Source organism: Pinus tabuliformis, chromosome X (assembly GCF_031772625.1).
Source record: "Pinus tabuliformis cultivar Carrire ecotype Pingquan chromosome X, CPIR1, whole genome shotgun sequence".
Classification (NCBI taxonomy): Eukaryota; Viridiplantae; Streptophyta; class Pinopsida; order Pinales; family Pinaceae; genus Pinus; species Pinus tabuliformis.
Window position 1 is genome coordinate 1,289,594,094 of NC_142308.1, and position 16,655 is coordinate 1,289,610,748.

A 16,655-nucleotide genomic window follows, 5' to 3' on the forward strand; every position below is an offset into this window, starting at 1 on the left:
AGGCAAGCACGCAAACCAAGGCCCCCCCCCCCTCTCTCTCTCTCTCTCTCTCAAATTTTTTATATAGATCAATTGGTTCAAAGCTATTTTAAGAGAGTAGAGGTCTTGGGTTCAAGTCTCCATTTTGTGGGGGCAGATTTTTTCATTCCCGCACATTCGCGCACTTTGCCGGCAACGTCAACAATTTGTTTTTTCAAAAAGCCATAACTTCGTCATCCGGAAGCCTTTTTCAGAGCCGTTTTTTTTAAAACCGCCTATTTTTTCGAGATCTATCCGTTGGAACACTTACTTTCAGCATCTTCAGCTTCAATTTTTTTTAAAAATGGAAAGTCCATGCCAAGTCATTCTTGACAGCACTAACTACTTCCAATGGGTAGAATACATGGAAGATTTACTTAGAAGTAAAGGTCTCTTCAGAATAGCCACAGACCAAGAGAAGAAACCAAAAGATGAAGACAAGGCGGCAAAATGAGAAAATAGACAAGATCAAGCACGTGGTTTGATAGGGATGTCTATTTCTCCTGATCTTAGATTCCACATTGCAGGACTTGAGACTCCTCATGAAGCATTAGAAAAACTTGCTAAAGTTTTTGGGATTAAAAATGAAATTAGAGCCCATCAACTTGAAAATGAGCTGCTTACTTTGGATCCTAATAATTTTTCTTGCATTAAAGATTTCTTGTCCAAATTCAAGACCCTTAGATATCTCTTGGAAGGTGTTAAAGTTAAGAAAGAAGATGGTAACCTTATTTATTCCATCCTTACTAAGTTGGGACCAGCCTACTCTGTATTTGTTTCCACTTTCCATTCTACAAGGGAAGCTTTCATTTGTCAAGGACAAGACTACAAGGCCCCTTCCTTTGACTCCTTTTGTGATTCCTTAATAAGAGAACAAGAAAAACTCTTACACATTGGTCTTCTTAATCTTGGAAACTCTTCCACGAAAGCGTTAGCCGCCCAGCAGCAACCAAATTCAAAGAATCCTAAGAAGTCATATCCTCAAAAGAATGGTCCTAAACCATCTCAGCCTCAAAATGAAAGATCATTTCAGCAAAATGATAAGACCAATAAAAACAAATGGAAGAAGACTGATAGACATTGTAACTTTTGTAATCGAGATGGCCACTTAGAATCTAAATGCTTTAAGAAGATGGAAGCCTTGGAAGCCGCAATGAAGAAACATAACATCCATGTGGAGCCTACTTCAACTTCAACTTCCGGAATGGCACTTTCTGCATGTCATTGTCAATCATCTCAGTCTGGTTATGCATTAAATGTATCTTCTTCTTCTTCTCATTCTCATGAGTGGCTCATTGATTCTGGAGCCTCTTGTCACATGGCCAAAAACCAAGCCATGTTTTCTTCTTTAAATGATTGTAACACCAAAAATATATATATTGGTGATGATAGATCTATTAATGTTGTAGGGACTGGAACTGTTCATCTAGACAATGGTCAGTTTAATGATGTATTATGTGTTCCAACCTTATCCTGCAACCTTCTATCTGTCTATCAGATAACTCATTCAGGTGAAGGTAAAATTGTTGAATTTTCACCTCATGATGTTGTAATCAAGGATCTAAAAGATCCTAAACAGATTCTAGCTACTGGTCTTGCTGATGATTCCAAAAGGTTGTATAAGTTTCACAACTTTGGGTCATCCAATCTTCCCTCAGTATTTGTTGCTCATAATGATGAAGTGAGCAAACTTTGGCATGAGCAATTTGGTCACTTAAACTATCGCTCCCTTCAGCATCTATGTAAAGAAAATATGGTGACAGGTCTTCCTATGGTATCTTGCAGAGATGGTGTTTGTTCCGGATGTGTACTCAGAAAACATCATCGGGACAATTTTGACAAACGTGCCTCTTGGCACGCCTCAGCCCCTTTACAGCTTGTGCACAGTGATTTATGTGGTCCTCTTCCTGTTGCTTCATTCTCTGGCTGCAAGTACTTCTTAACTTTCATTGATGATTTCTCCAGACGCACTTGGGTATACTTCTTAAAACTCAAGAGCGAAGTATTTAACACTTTTTTGGCCTTCAAAGCCTTTGTTGAAAAACAATCTGGACATCAAATTCTTAAGCTAAGAACTGATAATGGTGGAGAATATGTTAAAAACACATTCATCAACTTTTGCACCGAAAATGGAATTCAAATGCAACATACTGTTCCATACACTCCACAACAAAATGGTGTAGCTGAAAGGAAAAATCGCACCTTAAAGGAAATGGCTAATTGTATGCTGCAATCTAAAGGACTCAGTCTTAGTTTTTGGGCCGAAGCAATTAATTGTGCAAATTATATAATCAATCACACTCCTACTAAGGTTCTAGAGAATATCACTCCAGAAGAAGCTTGGAGTTCCATTAAACCAGATGTAAGTCACTTTCGTGTGTTTGGAAGTGAAGCATGGGCCCATATTCCAGATGAAAAGCATAAAGCTTTAGAACCTAAGAGTGAGAAATGTACTTTTGTTGGATATTCTGAAGATGTAAAAGGTTATAGACTTATTCCTTTTAAGTCCAAAAATGTTATCATTAGAAGAGATGTAAAATTTGATGAAAATAAATCGGCCTGCGAGCCTAGTCCGGCGGATGTGCCACCTCTTCCTATCTCTTCTACTTTTGAAACCATTTCTTCTTCAGATGATGAAAGCGAGGATGATAATCCTCCCCCACCTTCTCAGGATCCTCAACTTCCAAGATGGGTCTGTGCTACTCGGGATGCAGCAGGTGATCTTGCCGGTGATCCTACAGATCAGCGACGTACACGTTCTCAGTTTGAAAGAGCCTCTTCTTTACTGCCTCAAGCTCAAGTAAATCATGATCCTGACACTTTTGCAGAAGCTTCAGGCCATCCACATTGGGAAGCAGCTATGAATGAAGAATATCATTCATTAATGACAAATGATACATGGGATCTTGTTCCTCTACCAAAGGGACGCAAACTTGTTAGATGTAAATGGGTTTACAGAACCAAGTATGGACCAGATGGGATAGTTGATAAACATAAAGCTCGTCTCGTTGCTAAGGGCTTTTCACAGGTCGAAGGCATTGACTACACTGAAACCTTCTCCCCTGTTGCCAAAATGAACTCTATCCGCCTTGTTCTTTCCCTTGCTGCCTCTTTAAAATGGGAAGTCCATCAGATGGATGTTAAATCTGCCTTCTTGCATGGGGACTTGCAGGAAAAAATCTATATGGAACAACCCATTGGCTTCATACAAACAGACTCCAGCCTTGTTTGTCGACTTAAGAAATCCCTTTATGGCCTCAAGCAAGCTCCTCGGGCTTGGTATGCCAAAATGGATAACTTTCTTTTAGAATCTGGCTTTTCTAGGTGTCATTCTGACAATACTGTCTACACCAAGAAAGTGGGCAACTCTCTTATCATCCTTGTTCTTTATGTTGATGATCTTATTCTTACTGGTAGTGATCCCAACCTTATAAACCATGTGAAGTCCAGCCTTAAAAAGAAATTTGAAATGACAGACTTAGGACATTTACACTATTTTCTCGGTCTTCAAGTCTTGCAATCCCAAGAGGGTATTTTCCTTTCCCAGTCCAAGTATGCTTGTGATATTCTTCGTCATTTTCACATGGAAGACTGTAAGCCAGCCCCTTCTCCCTTTCAGTCTGGAGTCAAACTTTCAGTCTCTTGTACTTCTCCTGAAGTTGATGCTACCTTATACCGTCAACTTGTCGGAAAACTCTTGTATTTAACCCATACTCGTCCTGATCTTTCCTTTGTTGTTGGCCTTGTTGCTCGTTTTATGCAAAACCCCCCATGAAAGTCATTGGAAAGCAGCTAAAAGAATTCTTCGTTATGTTCGAGGTACAATACAGTTTGGGATCCATTACAGTGCCAAAGCAGCTCCTCTGTTAGTTGGTTTCACTGATTCTGATTGGGCTGGTGACCCTGATGATCGGAAGTCTACTGCCGGTTATGTCTTCACTCTTGGTTCAGGACCTATTACATGGGCTTGTAAGAAACAGGTTGCCATTTCTCTTTCGTCAGCAGAAGCAGAGTATCGTGGTGCCGTGGAAGCTAGTAAGGAAGCCTTGTGGCTTCGTCAAATCCTATCAGAGTTTGGCTTTGAGCAGCAGCATCCAACCACACTTTGGTGTGATAATCAAAGTGCCATTCATCTATGCAAAGATCCAGTCCAGCATCAGCGCAGCAAACACATTGAACTACACATGCACTTCATCAGAAAGCTCATTCATGACCATGTTCTTGAAGTGCAATATTGTCCAACAGATGATCAGGTTGCAGACATCTTCACAAAGGCTCTCACAGAGGCGAAGTTCACTAAACTTCGATATATGCTTGGAGTTCAGGAAGTTGTCACTAAGGGGGGATAGGCTCTAGTGCCTCCTTCCTTCTCCTATTGTGTCATATTTGTAAATCCTTCAATCCTATCCCAAGTTGTTCTTAAGGGGGGATGTTAGGATATTCCGACACATAGGATATAGTTAAGTTCAACTTGGTCTAGTATAGAGTTAGGTTAGAGTTAGGTAAAGTGTGTTTCTTTACCGTTGTACATTTTGTAACTTACAATCCGACGGTCACGATATGTAGTGATCCGACGGTTCACTCTCACCTCGGTATTACCGACACTTGATCCGTGGCTTGACACCCGATTGGTCCATGAGTTCTATTTAAAGCGCATGGAGGGTCATTGTTCGGGTAATCCGTGCATAAGAGAAGCTTATGTAAATTTTCATTCTTTGATTAATAAATTGCCTGTAGTACCCACGTTGGGACAGGCCGTGGACTGTTTCCCTCCTTGCACTCTGAGGGTTTTAACCACGTCAAAAATACTGGTGTATTGATTTGAGATCTGGTTGTGAGCGGTGTCCTTCTAGTATTCTTTCTGTGGAACTTACCCTGTAAATTCCTACACCGACCACCCTCCCCTCCTCACTTGGCCCTCACCGCTCGCCTTGGCCCCCAGCCAATGGGAATCAGCTTGTGGCCTCTTCGCCGTTGGCTAGGGACTGGGGCGGGTGGGGAGGGTCAGGTGAGTATGGAAGGTGGGTGAGAGAGGGGGGCGAGGGTTGGCGTTGTGGGAGGAACAGGAAGGGGAGAAGGTATGAGGGGGTTGGGGTGCGGGAGCCAAAGGGGAGCGAGGGGGTGGAGAGGTGGTGGGGTGGGGTTGCGTTGGGGGGGGGGGGGGGGGCGGGTATTTTAATAAATAAAAAAATTTAATTGTTTTTTTATTATAGTCTTTTTTATTTATTTTTTTATTTTTATTTTTTAATTTGAATATTTTTTAATTTTAATTTCATTTTTTTTTTAAATGTTTTTAATTTATTTATTTTTAATTTTTTTTTTCTAATTTAAATAATTTTTATTTTAAGTTTTATTTTTATTTAAATTTTTTTTATAATTTAAATTTTATAATATATTTTTATAATTTTCTTTTTAGATTTTTAAACTTAATTTTTTTGTTTTGTTTTAATTTTTTTTTTAATTGTTTTGAACTATTTTTTTTTGGTAATTATTTAACCCTTTTTTATAATGATGTTTTCTTTTTATTTTTTTATTTTTCAACTTAAAAATTATTTTTTTTAGTTTTATTTTTATTTATTTATTCTTAAATTATATATATTTTTTAATTTTTTGTTTTATATATATATATATATATATATATATATATATATATATATATATATATATATATATATTCTTTTCTTTTATTTTTTATTTAAATTTTTCACTTTACAAGTTAATTCTGATTTTTTTTTTTCATTTTTGTTTTTATATTTTATGATATTTTTTTTTTTCATGGATCATCCCTTGCCACCCGGTTGTGCCTAGTGGTGGCCGTCTATTCTTTTTTTTTTTTAATGTTGTATTTTATTTTTGTAATTTTTTTTTTTCTATTTTTCATATTTTTCAATTTTTAATTTTGTTTTTATTTTAATTTACTGTTTTTTTTACATGATATGGTTAATTTTTTTTACATTTTATAGTTTTTTTTTTATGTCATTACTATAGTTTTTTATATTTGATTTTTTTTGTCATGTTTTATTACTTGTTATTATTTTTTTTCAATATTTGAATTTTTGTCTTCTTATGTATCTTTCTTATATATATATATATATATATATATATATATATATATATATATATATATATATATATATATATATATATATACATTTTGTAGGGTTCGTGTCGATGCTTCTCTAGCAACCCTATCACATTATGTGCAATTTGATAGTTGATTTTTAATTTTTTTTTGTAATGTATCAAGTTGTCTTAGTCTAAGATTTTAAAATCGCTATACATTTAACATTTAAAAAAAATACTCTTGGTATAATAACTTGTTCATTCAGGTGTCCATTTTTAAAGTTTCTTAGTCACAAATTTTTCCATGATGTCATGCTTGAAATATATTGAAAACTTAAGATTGTTTTTTAGTCATAATCTTCAATTTTAATTCCATAATTGAAAAATTTTCAAGATTTTAGTGTTTTTCTAAGTCGTGATATTTAATCTTTAATGTCATGGTTGAAAACAGTGGTAAATATTTTTTCTTATCACCATGCTTGAAAATTGTTGGAATCTTAAGGTTTTTTTCAAAGAAGTGATATTCTAAATTTAATGTCATGCTTAAAAATCATTGGAATTTTAAGGCTTTTCAAAGACGTGATATTTTATCATCAATGTCATGCTTGAAAATCATTGGAAATTTAAAGTTTTTTAGAGTCATGATATTTTATTTTTAACGTCATTATTAAAAGATTTTGAAAATGGACCTTGAAAAAAAGGCGTTACTCTGGCATCAACACTTTTCGATTTCAAGGTGTCTTATGCACCAAACAAAATGGATTTTATTGTTTTTTACTGTTATTTTTAAAAAATATTGAAAATTTACTCTGAAAAAAAATAGTGATGCAGAATCAACACTTTTTATTTTTGGGTTGTTTTTTCATGTTTTTTGGGGGATTTTTGGGCTCGAGTACTTGTTTTGAGGTAATAGGTTCTGTTTGATCGGTAACTATGTTACAACAAAAAGTGACAAAAAAAGTGGAAAAAGACAACAAAAATAAAAGTCACTCGGAAAAGCATCGATGATCGCACAGAAGGTTCCTTGATCCCTCAATGAATGCTAGATCTCCATGATAGAATGTACAAATGAGATCTAGAAGCATCGATTAAATAGATTTCGACAAATTACAGTTTATGACGTTCATGCTTAAAACCAAGGAAAAAAATGACACTTGGTGAAAGTTTCTAAAAATAGTGCCAAGCGCCTCCTTCAGGATACTAGTAATAGGTCCCTAATTTTTAGGGATCTTTTTTTTCTTTTTTCTTTTTTTATGGGAAACTTTCCATGCGCACTGCTATGACAAATTGCACAATTTTGGGGAATTTGTCAACTTTCCAGCTCAGTGCACTACGGGTTTTCTGAGCTTAGTTAGGGTTACACAATTTATGGGCTTAGTGATAGGTTTCCTCCCATGAATGCACATTTTATAAACTCAAGGCTCACTCGCAATTAGAACTATGCAATTCCCATCATCAAGGTTGCCTTACCTCAAGGATTGTGTAGTTTCTTGAGGCAAGCCCATAGCTATTGTGAGACCAAGTTGGGAGATTGACTTGTGACTTGGATGAATCAGCTCAGTTAATAAACTCAAGTGAAAATGAAACGATAAGCCTCAATTGAAGCATGAATACTTATATCAATGTGAGATGAGCTACTATGAATAGTAAGGAAGGCTCCAAAATCGAAGCATAGGAAAAAAAAATTAGGGCGGTTGTAGCCACTACAACATTTGTGACACATAGGTAGAACTCCATCTCTCTGTATGGAACTTGTATCATGTAAAGTAGGTCTAACTCTTTCATAAGTATTCTTTATTTCGTTGATCATCATAGCTTCTTCACTTAGCTTGATTTAACACACATATCAATCCAAGTCAGATTGAGTTGTTTTGATTGGGGATGAGGAGTATATAGATGCAACATTAAAATAGATTGTTAATGTTTTGGTTTCATCTCTTGTGTTGCTATATTGTCAGGAGGCCTGGAAAGTACCTCGGTGGAGTCACTTCAAGAACATAAGCATTGATGTGCTTCGAGTGAGCCTGGATAGTACCCCGACAAAGTTTCTTGATTCACCTCTCCACGTAGGAAGCCTTTCTCTCTTTCACCCTTTATTTCATTTTCTCAGTTCTTAATTTTTTATTTGTTCAAAGAAATGTGCATATACACTTATTTATTTCATGGGGTGTGATGGGCTTCTAAATTAGACATAAATAAAGGCCCATGCCTATAAATTAAACATAAATTAAGGTGTGATGGGCTTCTAAATTAGACATAAATTAAGGCCCATGCCTATAAATTAAACATAAATTAAGATCCATCTAACCATCTTGCGGCATATTAAACCTCTCTTCTTGCATTATATAATGTATTTTTAACTTTAATATATTCATTAGGAAGGTTTATGAATAATTGCATATTTGTGCCTAATTTTATTTATTTTTGTGGAATATTATGAGAATATTGGGCAGATTATGAAGATTTGGAGGAGGAGATAATTTAGGGACTTGCTCCCTACTACAGAAGGATCAATAATAAATAATAAATCAACAAGGTATTATGGAATTATGGCACAGATTGTGGAACTCCAATGATTGATAAAATCTCGGAATGTGTTCCTGCCATTTAATGTAGATTCCTAGTATTGGGGACCAGATCCACTAATCAAGGGATTTTGGCGGGAAAAGATTCCTACTTTCATGCGGAATGATTCCTAATCATTTTGTATAAGTACCAAGTCAAATTTTCCTCTAGAATATATTTTCATTAGTGTTATTGTGGAGAGAATTTGTATTTTTTAAGTTCCATTGTATTTTCTTGTAGAGATGTAATTGTATTCATGAAAATAATGAAGATTGGTGTCAGGTTTAGCTTCTAAATCTTGTCCTCCTCAATTGGACTTTGATTTTCCTTGGGATTGGCCATCCTAAGAGCCTCGGAGCCTTTTTGTATCATTTTGTTTCCTTCTTTTCACCAGGGAAAATTTTAAGAACCCCTCTAAATTTATAAATATAATAAATGGGCGAATCTCCACGGTATATAGGAAAAATGGAAGGCGATTTTATCAATAATATAATATGTATATATAATTTTTTGGCGAATCTCTCACCAGGCATGGCGAATATTTTACTCAATTATAAAATCTTTTAAGATCTTGGCGAGTCTTTCACTAAATAATAAAACTTTGTAAAGTCCTAGTGAATCTTAGCATAGGCTACATGCTGGTTTAATTCCCCCATTTAAATAGGCTACATTCCAGGTGAATACCATGGGTCAATACCATGTGCCATTTTGGTGAATACCATGGGTCAATACCATGTGCCATTTTTATTTTTATTAATTCTAATATTAGGGTTAATAATGGTTTTTTGCATGGTATTAATAACAATCTAGTCCATGGTATTTGTCCCATAGTATTTTGGCCATAGGATTCACCTAAATATAACCCATTTTTTGAGTGTTCGTAAATATAAGGTGACTTATGGAGTAAATATCAAAAAATGTTTTATTTGTTTACCATACCTCTCGTTTATTTATATTTTTATTAATTTACCATACCTCTTTTACAAATATGGTATTTGGCCCATAGGATTCACTTAAATAAAACTTCTTTCTTGAGCCTTCACAAATAGAATGAGGGTTATGGACTAAATATAAAAAGAGGTTTTATTTATTTACGATACGTCTAGTTTATTTATATTTTTATTTATTTACCATACCTTTTGAGTAAGTATAAAAAACGTTTTATTTATTTACCATACCTCCACTTTACTTATATTTTTATTTGTTTACACCCTTACATGTATATAAGGTGACTTATGGAGTAAATATAAAAAATGTTTTATTTATTTACCATACCTCTCATTTATTTATATTTTTATTAATTTACCATACCTCTTTTATAAATATGGTATTTGGCCCATAGGATTCACTTAAATAAAACCAATTCTTGAAAATGGGTGAATGGATTCATTTAAATAAAACCTATTCTTGAAAATGGGCGAATGGAAGGTTGTATGTCCTAATTTCAAGGGCTAAATTTACCTTTTTTACCCTCTCCCTTAAAATAAGGTGGGCTATTTGAGGTGATTTGTAAAAATGTACTGTGATACAAAATATTCGCCCAATAAAAATTCAAAACCCCTTAATTTCGCCAAAGGGCGAACATTCGCCCCTAAAATTATCCTTGCTTTTCACTTCTTATTCACATGCATCTCTGGTTTTCATTTCTTTTTATTTATGCATTTAGTATTAATGATTTATTTTTGTAGGATTGGGTTAAATGATTTATGTAAGTTCTTTTGTAGGATCAAAAGCCTAATTTCATCATTGGAAAAGATTTTGAAGGTCATAGTAATCATTTAGCTACTTGGATTAGCTTTCTTATTCCCAAATCTAGATTTCTGGAACTCCTTTGTGGCAAAGAACAATAAATTTCTGCTATTTTTTTTATCATGCTAACGAGCTTCAATCGAGTTGGTTCCACTTGAATTAGATCGCAAAAACATTATAGTTCATAACAAAAATAACCCCACTACATTTTCACTTGATTAGGTTAGGCATTTTACATATTTACTAACTCACTAGTTCTCGAATTTCTAGATTTTCGACTAGTAATTTTGTGCTATTTTTTAGCATGGTTAACAGAGGTATTTTTGAGTGATTCCACTTGGAATGGGGACCTAAGACATCGTAGTCAATAAAAAAATTTGTCCCATCCAATTTCTATTTTATTTTCTTGGTCATTCGATGAATTATAATTTCATATAGTAAATCTATAACATCGTGTAGTAAATGAGGGGATCCGGCAGAAGAACTAGGAGATCTTGTAGGAGAACTAGTACATCGTGTAGGAAGTCCTGTAGTGGCTTGTTTTGAGCCCGGATTGAGGAAAATCATCATTGAAGTTGGGATTAGGCCACTACTTGACCTCCAAGCAATCAAAATCATTATACCCCTCTTCCTCCACAGCTGTCTCCCATGCCAAAGGTCAAGGAAAGATTAGCATGTGCATTTATAAAGCAAAATAATTAAAAAATGAGTTCTTTTATATTTACACATGCACACAGTAGTTAATACTCTCTTGATCAGATTTAATGGTTAGATTTTTTAAAAACATCACATGTGACAAATAGGGTTAAAATAGGGTTCTTTTGCAAGCAAAGTGTGTTAATAAGTAGATAAAGGATTTCATGTTACGTTACAAGCATTTTTAAATTCAGTCTTTCATTCCTACAAATAGGAAACATTTCTTTTCTCTCATGAGAACGAAGGAATGACACATTGTATGCTGCGCATATAGTGCTGATACCTCTTAAGTTTGTATGAACCCCGAGTTGATAATTAAATTTTGTAGTCTTGGGAGTTACAACATTCTTGTTGCAATACTGAGGCTCATCAATTTTTGGTGCCATTGCCAGGGAGGTGTCAAAGTATGCATTGTTTTCATCCATAGTTGATTTGTTTCTTTCGAACTTTGTGAAAAAACAAAAAGTGATTGCATTAGGCATATCTCATTTCAAAAATAGAAAATTGCATTGCATTAGTGTTTTCATTCAATCATAAAAACAAAAAAAAATATCCAACACCAACCCACCCCCCCATTTGATCATGTGGTGCAGTACGAGCAACATCACCATTCACTTTTGTAGGTAGAAGAAGAAGATGTCAAAGAATGTAGAAGAAATGGATGGAGATGATGACAATGTGGAAGATCGTCTTCGATTTCCCATTCAAGATATTGATGGTAGTGTGCACATGAAGAACATCCCTCCATCTTTTCTTCCAAAATTTCATGGTCTAAGGTCAGAGGATCTGAAAACCTTTCTCTTTGAATTTGAAATTGTCTCTAGTTCTTATGGTTACTTCTTAGAAAATAAAAAACTGAGATTGTTTCCAGCAACATTGAAGGATAAAGCTCTTAAATGCTTCATGAGTTTAGGGACTAATTCAAGAAGATCATGGAATGATATGCAAAAGATATTTCTAAAAAAATATAAAGATCATGATCTTAAAGAAGAAATCTTTAGAATGAATCAAAGAGAAGATGAGAGCCTTGAAGATCTAATAGAGAGGTTCATGTATAATGTTAAGAGGGAAAAACTACATCATTTAGGATCTGACACACTAAAAACCCTCTTACTTAGAACAATTATGGATGAATGGATTGGTATCTTTGATCTCAAGAGTAGAGGTGATGTATACCAATTATCATTTGAAGAAATTTGTGAAACATGCAAAAACATATCAAGAGGAAGGGCAAGAATAGGTAAATGAGCATCAAGATCGGTAAGTCAATCTAAACTTGGAAATTTGTTTGATGATTTTAAAACATAAATTCTTAGCAATCTAAACAAATAAGTAGAAATGTTAAGAATCCAAGATGAAGAAAAATAAGATGTTGATATTTATGTTGTCCATGCAAAACCACATGATGTTAAACATTGTCCATCAGTACCAAGGTTGAAGGAAGTTTACCAAGAGGACAATGGAGCAATTCAATTTCCAATGCAACTATGTTATGTAGCTCCAAGAGGACCATGGCAGCCTATTCAACCTGACATGAGGCAATATCGTAATTCACAATTGCAAGGTTATGCATATCCACCTCAAAGTAATTGGAACACACCCTTTCCTTGGCAACATTGGCCATCTCAACCCAAAAACCAATCTTGGCAACAAGGTTTGCAAGGAAATTATGGGAGCCATCCACAATATCCTCAATATTTTCCTCAATATCCTCCATACCCAACTCCATGTTATCCTTACCATTCACCTCCACCACAACCACAACCCCAATCACATTCATCTCAAATATACACTCCCACTCAACTACCTGTACCACCATTTCCAAACCCACACATTGAAGTATCTCAACCCACTTATAATGTTGAGGTACAACACTTCCAAACATCTCCTCTTGAGCTCAATGGTATTCAACATAGCTTAGGAAGATTTTACAAAAAAGAGATTATCTTGATATAATTGAAGGACTACATCCAGAAGAAGAAGATTCGAATGAGAAGACAAAAGAATCATGGGCTACACTTGATCAAGAACAGACATCAAAATCAAATATTGAAAAAGTTCCCTCATGGTTACCATCAAATCCTCCATGTATTCAAGAGAACAATCTGCAAAAAGAGGAATATTTGAAGGTCATGGTAGAAGAAGACATAAAGAATGATCTATATAATCAATAAAACCAAGGGCATGAAAGTTATATTGAGGTTTGGTTCTAGACAATCACTAAGTTGCAGCAACACTCTCTTCTTCAAGTATGCTTGATATCATCAAAGTCAAAGCATTTGATCACTCAAATCCAGGTACATGTCAAAGCATACATTTGAAGCCTCCACGTCATTATGTCTATCATCTTGATGTGCGCATGACTCCATTGGAAGTATTCTTATACTTGAAAGTGATTTTGTTTCTCAATTAGGGTAGGGTAAAAACAAAATGAAAATAAGAGAAAAAAATAAAAATCTCAAGTGAAAACCTCCTTTTGGGTACCTCAAATTGTCTCATTGATTGAAAACCTCCATGAGGTGGTCAATGGGTTGGGAGAAAAGAAAAAAAAAATATCCTAGGTAAAAACCTCCTTTGAGGCGCCTAGGTAGACCTACTAATTGAAAACCTCCTTGAGACGGCTAGTAGGCCTAAAAGAAAAAAGAAAAAAAAGGAAAAATAAAAATAAAAAAATCCTTCCTCCATGCATCTCTTTGATGAATGTAGGTGCTCTCCAACATCTACAAGGAACAAAAACAAGTTGCCACCAAAGAAAGAAAAAATAGGTCAAACCTAGTCAAAAGAAGTCAAATTTTGACTTTCTACTCCTTTGGTCATTTGCTCCAACAAGGCCAAGGCCATGCCAATCCATCACCCTCATCTATTTGCACCATCCACCCATCATTCTCAAGCTTTTCTCATTCAGTTTGCTTGCTATCTTAAAAAACTATAGGAAGGCTTTGTTTTACTATAGGTAACAAAAACACATAGAGCAGAAATTTGTTTTTTCCATAACTTCAAAAAATTGAATCCATTTTACAAGATGTTTCAGGGGGAGATGAATATGCATGATGGTAACATGCTCAAGCAATTTCAGCAAATTCCACTGCACAGTTTTTGATAAGTCAACCTCCATCACTTACAACCATTTTTGCATTTTCTTGATATCTATACATCCATTCAAACATCTGTTTCATCAAGAGATGCATATGAATGATGGTAGCATGCCCAAGAAATTTCAGAAAATTCCATTGTGTGGTTGCTAAGAAATCGACCTCCATCACCTTCAGCGATGTTTAGTTTTCTTGAGATCCGTGCATCCATTGACAAAATTTGTTTTATGATGAGGTGCATAATGATGATGATAACATGCTCAGAAAGTTTTAGGTCAATCCATTATACCGTTTGGGAGATATGGACAAAAGAAGTCTGCAACAAGAGGTTGTCCTAAATTACTACATGATTTTCATGTAGTACTACAGGAAGTTATCAAAATCTACAGGAAGGTCGAGAAGAAGCTACAAGAGGCAATATGGTTTCATAAGTGGTTCAAAAGGTCAGGTATTATTTAGGGAAGTTTGATATAGGTCCCCCAACACCACTTTCATCACTCATCCACTCCATCTAACCAAAATCCATCTTGAGGTTCCACTTTTCTTTACATGAAAAAATAACCTCAGGGCGAAAACCTCTTTTGGGACACCGAGGGTAGGCAACTAGAATCAAAACCTCCTTGGAGGCATACTAGTTGTCTAAAAAAAAAAAGAGAAGAAAAAAAAGGATAAATGGAAATTTTCTTTTATAGGTCAGTAAGAGGAGGATAAGCACAACATGAGAGGGATAAAAGGACCTACAAGAGCCATTTTTCAATCCACCCATCTCATATCTTCTTATTTTCACCTATTCTTCCATTTATAAACCCCTCCATCTCATCTTACACAAACTCTGTGTTTTCTACAGTATTCCCTGTAAACCTACAAGAGTTTCCTATAGGAATTATAGTGACCTTGAAAATCCCAAGAAAGGTAATTTGAGAGAAAGGGGATGACATAAGCCTATGTCTGGATGAAAAACCATTTACTCCACAACATCATAGCCATTCCTTTCATCACCGTGTCACCCCTGCGTCCATCAAAGAAATCAATTCAAAAAATACAGATTACAAAAAGAAAAAAAAAACAGAAAACAAACAGAAAAGAGAGAGAAGAGGGAAAGAGGAACAATACTCAGAGACAACATCCATCACCTACCATTCCCTATGACCCTTCTCCACTCACTTCAACCTCCCTTATGCTTCAAAGTTGAGAAAAAGTATGAAAGTTTAGGGGAGAGGCAACTATAGGACATCTTGTAGGTATCATGTAGGAAATCCTGTAGTAGCCTATCCCACAAAGGAAACCACACAGTTTGCAGCCATCTTCAGAACAAGGACTCCAAGGATGGAGAAACTCGTTCAAAGTCAACAGAAATATAGGAAGCCATCACCTACACATCAACAAGAAGACAAACCATCATCAAAATAAGATCAACAAAAAAGAAAAGGTAGTCAAGAAGATGTACCTGAGTCATGAGAAGCACAACAACATCAAATCAGCAGTAGCATGCATGTCTCTCCAACATCCATCGGGTAGGTACAGGTATGCAATATTCTTGACCTCTTCTCTTGAGCATATTATAGTTAGAAATTTGTTTTCAATGCATGAGAGATGAGGTTTTGTAAGCTAAGGATGGGTCAACAGTCTCAGCTACCTTTAACTAGTTAATTTCAACTCACTCCTTCACTCATGCAATGTTGAAAAGTCAAATTATTAAGGGTGATGATTTCAAGGAATGAGGACAATAGTTAAAAGAAGAAATTTTTGCTAAGTCCAAGTCACCACAACACTCCAAGATTTCCATCCACTTCATATTCACTATCTATCAATCATTCATCCATCCCATTTCATAATTTCAACAACAAACCCTATCTTTCCCTGAAAATTTCTTGAAAAAGAAAATAGAGCACCCTCTCCTTTTTCACAAGCCTACATCATTTCTCATCACTCCCATATAGTTAGAATACCCTGAAGGAAGAAGGAATGACTACTATAGGAAGGAAGAATGTTGCTACAAGAAGGAAGAAAGGAACAAATGGTGCTAAAACAAAAAAACAGAGTGCCTAAGACAAACCTAATCAAAACAAAAAACTCCAAGGCCATTAGGCAATCATCTAGGCTGCAAGAGAGAAGAAGAAGGCAACAAAAGGAAATGAGGCATCCACAGCCAAAATAGAACTCAAACTGCAGTGATGAAAAGAGACTTTCCAAGAGGTCTCTAATATCTTTCTAGCTTTTGTCCAAGGCCTAAAAAATATTGTAGAAATGAGAGAAAAGCATGGGAGTCAAGTTCAGGGCTTGTCTTAGGCTCAGAATATCATTTATGTTCAAAAAGGGTTTCTTGTAGTTTTAATAGGGTTTCCTGTAGGCTTCCCGTAGTTTTGACATAAATTACTACATGATGTCCTAGTTCTTGTCTAAAGGCATTTTGATGGTGCTAGAGGTGTCCCAATGATGGAACAAGGTGGCACAAGGTTGAAAAGGGTGTGA